Genomic DNA, 7390 nt, shown 5'->3' with positions numbered 1-7390 from the left:
CAAATTTCGATTGTGAATACGTGGTTTAGATATGAATGAGGAATGTATTATGAAGACATGGAAATGGGGTGTAGGGAGATGGAGTGCTGGTGGGGGTAGGAGAGATTGTGCGGAGGGTGGGTGGTGGGTGGGACGGGGGGCGGGCGGGGGGGGGGGGGGGAGTGTAGCGTTAACTGTCTTTACATTCCTGTCTATTCTACTCTTTTCTTTTCTTGTTTCTAATTCTTCCCGTTATGAAAGCCATAATACCCCCCCCCACCCCCCCCCCCCATATCGAGGCCGTGGTTCTCGCTGTCTAGCTGTCATTTTGTCTCCGTGACGGCAAAGGTCGTAACTTTGTTCCACGTCGCAGACACGTACAGTAAACTTCAGAGGGCGACACTCGTGCACAGTCATCTTGCTCCACCTGACGATCCCTCAGTGCAGTGGAGGATGTAGCTACTTGTACCTCTTCTGGACAAAGATACTGAAACAAAAATGAAAGAAAAAACTAAACAGTTTGAAATCATTGCTCAAGAGGCCAAAAATGACAAGTGGAAACAGTTTTGCGAGGCACTCAGTTATGACACAACATTGACAGAGTTCTGGCAATTTTATCGTCGAATGGAAGGGAAAACGTGCACAACAACATCCCCAGACATGTTAGACACTGACGGAACCAAGCTTAAGACAAACGAAGAAAAAGGATCCGCCCTGCTCAAACGTTTCATACAAAAGAGCGATCAAAGAAACTTAGATGTGAAAAAGAAATATGTTGAGGAGTTAAACCAATCCCTTATGCAGACTGGACCCGATGATGACTTGACAATAGATTATCTAAACGAAGCAATAGCTAAATGCAAGAAAGAATTGGCTCCTGGCCTAGACAAAGTTCGCTACTCGGACAACAAAGAGCTAACGGAAGAAGACAGAAGCAAACTTTTCAATCTGTATCAAAACCGTTTCCACAATGGACATGTGCCGGAGGACTGGACACACAGCTTCTTAAAACCCATACCAAAACCAGGAAAGGACCATCGTCAAGTAAGCGGCTACCGGATCCTAACCATGCAAAACATTGCTGGAAAGCTCATGGAACGCATGATAGCCAGGAAACTTGCAAGGGATCTTGAACACAGGCACATTCTCCCTTCAAATCAAGGTGGTTACAGAACAGGCAAGTCCACATGGGAAAGTGCAGCTGCTTTTGCATATGAGGTGTATGAAGGATTTCAAAGAAAAGAAGAAACACTAGCAGTAGCAATCGACCTTGAAGATGCCTACAATAAAGTCCAGTTTGCACACCTCATGGAGCTGCTACTAAGGTGTGGAGTAAGTTTGACACTGACAAGATGAATAGCAGCAGCGCTTCAGGAAAGAACCGTCGTCCTACGCCTCGGAGATTGGATGTCTGCACCTTCTAAACTATCCATGGGACTGCCACAAGGGTCTCCGCTCTCTCCTGTCCTCTACAATGTCTACACGAAGGGCCTTGCAGACTTAAACAACAATGGAATAGCTCGGGTGCTTACTCTTGCAGATGATGGCCTGGTCTTCAAAACTTCGAAAGATGCTCAGGAAAGAACTAAAGCCGTCCAGAAACAACTAAACAACATTGCTCCATGGTGCAAAGACACAGGATCTTCCATCAATCCAGCGAAAAGCCCAAACGTTGCTGTGCACCCTCAACAACAGAACCGCGAGCAAATCACCACCACCTGTGTCATTCGACGGGATTCAGATCGAGAAAACCGAATGCCTACGCTACCTAGGAATACACTTCGACAGGATGCTGACCTTCAGAAAACATACGGAAAATACTGTTCTCAAATGCAACAAGGGCCTTTCAGTCTTAAAAGCAATGGCAACCAAAGGTATTGAACAACGCCACCTCCTGCTTTACCAATCACCCGTCCTCAGTGTAATCGACTACGAACTTGGGCTAACAACACCATCTCAAAGCAACCTCCTAAAATTACAAAGAGTTCAAAATGAAGCTATGAGGCTGATCCTTGGAACAACAAAAGACACGCCCACGGAAACCATGCGATACCTGCTTGACCTTCCTTCAGTGCAGGCCAGAAACAAGTTAGAACAGGTTAAGACCTACTTCAAAGCATTAGAAAACCCTCAAAACCCACTGCATGACGCAGTCAAAGGCAGCCGTCTAGGACGAGGAAGATCATGGATGGGGCAAGCAGAAGACACAATCCAGCTAGTATGCCGACTACAAGACCTGAAAAAAACAAAAGAATGGGTGAAAAAACCCGAAAACCTCAACCATCTATTCAACACAGCCATTTCACCCACTCTAGGAAGACATTGTCGGCAATGGCCAGAGGGCAAAACTGATGCGGAAGTGAAGCTACTCATAGAAGGAAACAGTAAAGAAGGGGACATCATCATATACAAAGATGGCTCAGTCACCAAAGACCAATCCGGTTGGGGATTCACTGCGAAACAAAATGGAAAAAACAATTTGGGAAGAGAATGCTGCATACAAAGTCACAACCTCCAGCCTAACAATGGAAGTTGAAGCTGTGACACATGCCCTCCAGTGGCAATTGTCCATCCATATGCCCAGAAACCAACATGCCATGATTCTAACCGACTCAATGAACCTCATACAGAAAATTGAAAATGGAATGGGAAGCCCAGAGTGGCATAAGGCAATGCGCAACTTTCAGATTAAAAAACTCACATGGTCATACTGCCCGGGACATGCAGGTGTTAAGGGAAATGAGCGAGCTGACAGACTTGCTGGTAACGCAACAACAACGAGCGGCCTACATGTACGAAAATCGGAAATCCTCAGAAAAGTCAAAGAATATCAAAAAGAACAGGTAAAAGGCCATCACACCATCGATCGCCTCAAAGAAATAAAAGCAGAGAGAGGGAGCGGCCGTAAGTCTAGCATGAAAGGTAGAGCACGATGCTTTGCAAATCAAACAAATATCGGCATCATTTCCAAACCAATATTGCGCAAATTTCTTCAAAACGGAACAGAGTCTCTGTGGGCTTTTCCAAATACAATAGACTGAGCAACACACTAGACGCCACGTTCTTGGCATCAGAGATCTTTTCCCATCCCTCTTGCGGCCAATCAGTGGCAGCCTCTGTGCGTGTGTGTATGTGTGTGTTTGTGTGTATGTGTGGGTCTGTGTGTTTGAGTGCGTTTGTGCATGCGCGAGGGTGTAAGTGTTCACAAGTGTCAGGAGAGTTCTGTGCACATGCGTATGTGTGTGTGTGAAGGGAGTGGGGGGCAGGGGAGGGGGGGGGTAGAGGATGAGTTATGTGTGTGTATGCATGCCTACACTGTGGGAGCAACGGAATATTTGAACGTGCGGGTGTGTATATATATATCTTTGTATATATGTGTGTGGGGGTGGGGGTGGGGGATATGGGCGTATGTGTGTGTGCTTGTACAAGTAAGTGTTCATCTGTGAGTGTGTGTGTGTGTGTGTGTGTGTGTGTGTGTGTGTGTGTGCCGTGGAAGCTGCGATACGTAGCCTAGAAATGAGTGTGTGGAGGAGGGGGGTAGAGGAGGTGCAGGGTGATGTGTGTGTGGTGTGTGTGTGTGTGTGTGTGTCTGTGTGTGTGTGTGTGTGTGTTGGGGCTTATGTACTTTTATGTGTATTTGACTGTGCTTTCATATCTGTGAAACTGCATGTTTGGTGCATATCTGTTATGCATATGTGGGTGTATGTGTGAATGTGTGTCTTCATGTTTTACATTTATTTGCTTATTTATCATCATTGTTGTCTTATTTATTTATTTATTATTATTATTATTATTACTACTACTACTACTTTTTTATATTATAATTATTATTTATTTATTTATTTATGTACGCTTATAGTTGACTTCATCAAGTTCTTGCGCCTTATACATATTATTAGTAGTGGTAGTAGTAATTTTATTTATTTAAATTTATTTATATATTGTTTATTCACCCCTTTTTTTCTTTCTTTCTTCTCAAGGCCTGACTAAGCGCGTTGGGTTACGCTGCTGGTCAGGCATCTGCTTGGCAGATGTGGTTTAGCGTATATGGATTTGTCCGAACGCAGTGACGCATCCTTGAGCTACTGAAACTGAACTGAAACTGAAACCTGCCAGCGCCAGAACTCCATGTTACTTTTTACCAGTCAGCACCTAAATTCCGTGTTACTTTTCACCTTTCAGCACCTGAATTCCGTGTGACCTTTACCTTTCAGCACCTGAATTCCGTGTTACTTTTTACCTTTCAGCACCTAAATTCCGTGTTACTTTTCACCTTTCAGCACCTGAATTCCGTGTGACCTTTACCTTTCAGCACCTGAATTCCGTGTTACTTTTTACCTTTCAGCACCTAAATTCCGTGTTACTTTTCACCTTTCAGCACCTGAATTCCGTGTTACTTTTTATCTTTCAGCACCTGAATTCCGTGTTACTTTTTACCTTTCAGCACCTGAATTCCATGTGACCTTTACCTTTCAGCACCTAAATTCCGTGTTACTTTTCACCTTTCAGCACCTGAATTCCGTGTGACCTTTACCTTTCAGCACCTAAATTCCGTGTTACTTTTTACCTTTCAGCACCTAAATTCCGTGTTACTTTTCACCTTTCAGCACCTGAATTCCGTGTGACCTTTACCTTTCAGCACCCGAATTCCGTGTTACTTTTTACCTTTCAGCACCTGAATTCCGTGTGACCTTTACCTTTCAGCACCTGAATTCCGTGTGACCTTTACCTTTCAGCACCTGAATTCCGTGTTACTTTTTACCTTTCAGCACCTGAATTCCGTGTGACCTTTACCTTTCAGCACCTGAATTCCGTGTGACCTTTACCTTTCAGCACCTGAATTCCGTGTTACGTTTTACTTTTCAGCACCTGAATTCCGTGTGACCTTTACCTTTCAGCACCTGAATTCCGTGTGACCTTTACCTTTCAGCACCTGAATTCCGTGTGACCTTTACCTTTCAGCACCTGAATTCCGTGTTACTTTTTACCTTTCAGCACCTGAATTCCGTGTGACCTTTACCTTTCAGCACCTGAATTCCGTGTGACCTTTACCTTTCAGCACCTAAATTCCGTGTTACTTTTTACCTTTCAGCACCTGAATTCCGTGTTACTTTTTACCTTTCAGCACCTGAATTCCGTGTGACCTTTACCTTTCAGCACCTGAACTCCGTGTTACTTTTTACCTTTCAGCACCTGAATTCCGTGTTACTTTTTACCTTTCAGCACCTGAATTCCGTGTTACTTTTTACCTTTCAGCACCTGAATTCCGTGTGACCTTTACCTTTCAGCACCTGAATTCCGTGTTACCTTTACCCTTCAACACCAGAATTCAATGTTACTTTACTCTTCAGAACCATAATTCACCTTTCAACACCAGAATTCAATGTTACTTTACTCTTGAAAACCACAATTCACCTTTCAACACCAGAATTTAATGTTACTTTTACCCTTCAACACCAGAATTCTATGTTACTTTACTCTTCAAAACCGTAATCCAAGGCTACTTTACCTTTCAACAACAGAATTCAATGCCACTATAACTTTCAACACCAGAATCTAATGTTACTTTAGCTTTCAGCACCATAACTTAATGTTACTTTACCTTTCAGCACCATAACTTAATGTTACTTTACCTTTCAGCACCAGAACTCAATGTTACTTTACCTTTCAGCACCAGAACTCAATGTTACTTTACCTTTCAGCACCAGAACTTAATGTTACTTTACCTTTCAGCACCAGAACTCAATGTTACTTTAGCTTTCAGCACCATAACTTAATGTTACTTTACCTTTCAGCACCAGAACTCAATGCCAATTAACCTTCAACACCGTAACTCAATGGTACCTCACTTTACCTTTCAGCGCCATAACTCTCGGGCAGGGGGAGGTGGGGAATGGGGGAGGGGGAAATGGGGGGCTGGGGTGGGGGGGGTGGGGGGGGGGGGGGCTTGCTGGTTATGTTCTTGTTTCCAGAACCCACCGAAAGCTGACATAGATTGCAGGATTTAACTTGCGTATTTGATCTTCATCCACGAAGGGAGTTCAGATACAAGTATGTCTGCACGTTTTTATGTTGTCCCGGGAGTTCCGGAAAAAGAATCTCCACCCTAAACCCTCCAGGTACGCCCAAACCGGAGACCGAACTCAGGAAACTCTGAACTGGCAAAAGGATTGGGATATTTTGTATACAGCACTTTATGTCCCACAATATCAAACTCCACACTGCTCGCAGACTCGATCTGAGGCATTCTTGTCAAGAAGAGATCTTGCTTCCTCTGCAGCAGAACGGTGGTATAACGCTGGATTTCCATATTGCCTACACGGCACCGAAACGGCACCGACACGACACGAATCGCTCAAACAGTGAACTGACTTGCAGAATCCACCAACACGAAACGGCACCCACACAACACGGCACAAAACCAGCTCCGGTGGTATCCCAGATTGTCCACCACCTGGAAACGTCCCCGTGGGACAAATTAACCGCTGGTAATGTCTCCCGGGGACTTTCTCACCATTCATAATGTCCCCTGCGGACATTGTTAGCGGCCAAAATGTCCCCTTTCTTGGGTTTTAGCCTCGTTCTGAAATGTCCCCCTTACCCTGAAAATGTCCTCCCCGCGTATCCCGTAACTTGCCCCAAACAAATTTTCCTAATCTTGTTTGTATATATTCATCATCTATTAGCATCCCCTGACTGGGAATATTTCCTGTGTTATTCGAATTTTGAATATCTTTAAAAAAATTTAAAAAAAATGGTTGCCTTAAGGTTTTATATTTAATACAATAATCAAGAAGATGGATTTCGTCTTCCAGTATGTTACACTTGCTGCACAATCTGTCTTCCTGTGGAATATTCAAATATCTACCTTTCTCAATCTTTGTGTCACGCGCGCTTATTCTGAGTTTTGTTAAAGCTTGTCTGTGTTTTGTATCTGATGCATTTAAAAGACAGGTTTCAGTTTTGTACTCTGCTACAAACGTATTGTAAAATTTTAGCTTTAATGTTTGTTTTTTTCTCTTTTCTCTTTCCAGTGTTTGATATATTCATTTTCTAATTTTTGACATACCATGTATTTAAGTCTATGTACGCTGAATGTGAACTGGTTTTTCCAGATGTGATCAAGGCCTATAATTTCGAGTATCTTTCTAACAAATATCAACCATGGGGAAGTTGTATTTTCTTGTTGGTACATGGACTTATATAATTTGTTGATGAGGAAAGTTTTATGTAACTGAATTATGTGAATCCAGTATGTAATAATTTGGCATGTATGTGTGTGTGTGTGTGTGTGTGTGTGTGTGTGTGTGTGTGTGTGTGTGTGTGTGTGTGTGTGTGTGTGTAGTAGTAGTAGTAGTAGTAGTAGTAGTAGTTTTCAGTTCAACATCTTTCCCCTTTAAGTGATATTAGA

At 43.3% G+C, this 7390-nt stretch overlaps 1 long non-coding RNA gene across 1 annotated transcript in view; it reads right to left on the bottom strand.

Moving 5' to 3' along the window:
• Positions 1–294: 294 nt before the first annotated feature.
• LOC143277926 (uncharacterized) overlaps positions 295–7390 on the bottom strand; it is a 47590-nt gene continuing 40494 nt past the window's right edge. Inside the window, exon 3 of the long non-coding RNA XR_013053808.1 lies at positions 295–466. This is a non-coding gene — a long non-coding RNA (uncharacterized LOC143277926). The remainder of the gene's footprint in view (positions 467–7390) is intronic.

This window comes from Babylonia areolata, chromosome 35 (assembly GCF_041734735.1).
Source record: "Babylonia areolata isolate BAREFJ2019XMU chromosome 35, ASM4173473v1, whole genome shotgun sequence".
In the NCBI taxonomy this organism is placed as follows: Eukaryota; Metazoa; Mollusca; class Gastropoda; order Neogastropoda; family Buccinidae; genus Babylonia; species Babylonia areolata.
This window is presented reverse-complemented; position numbering and strand designations above follow the sequence as displayed.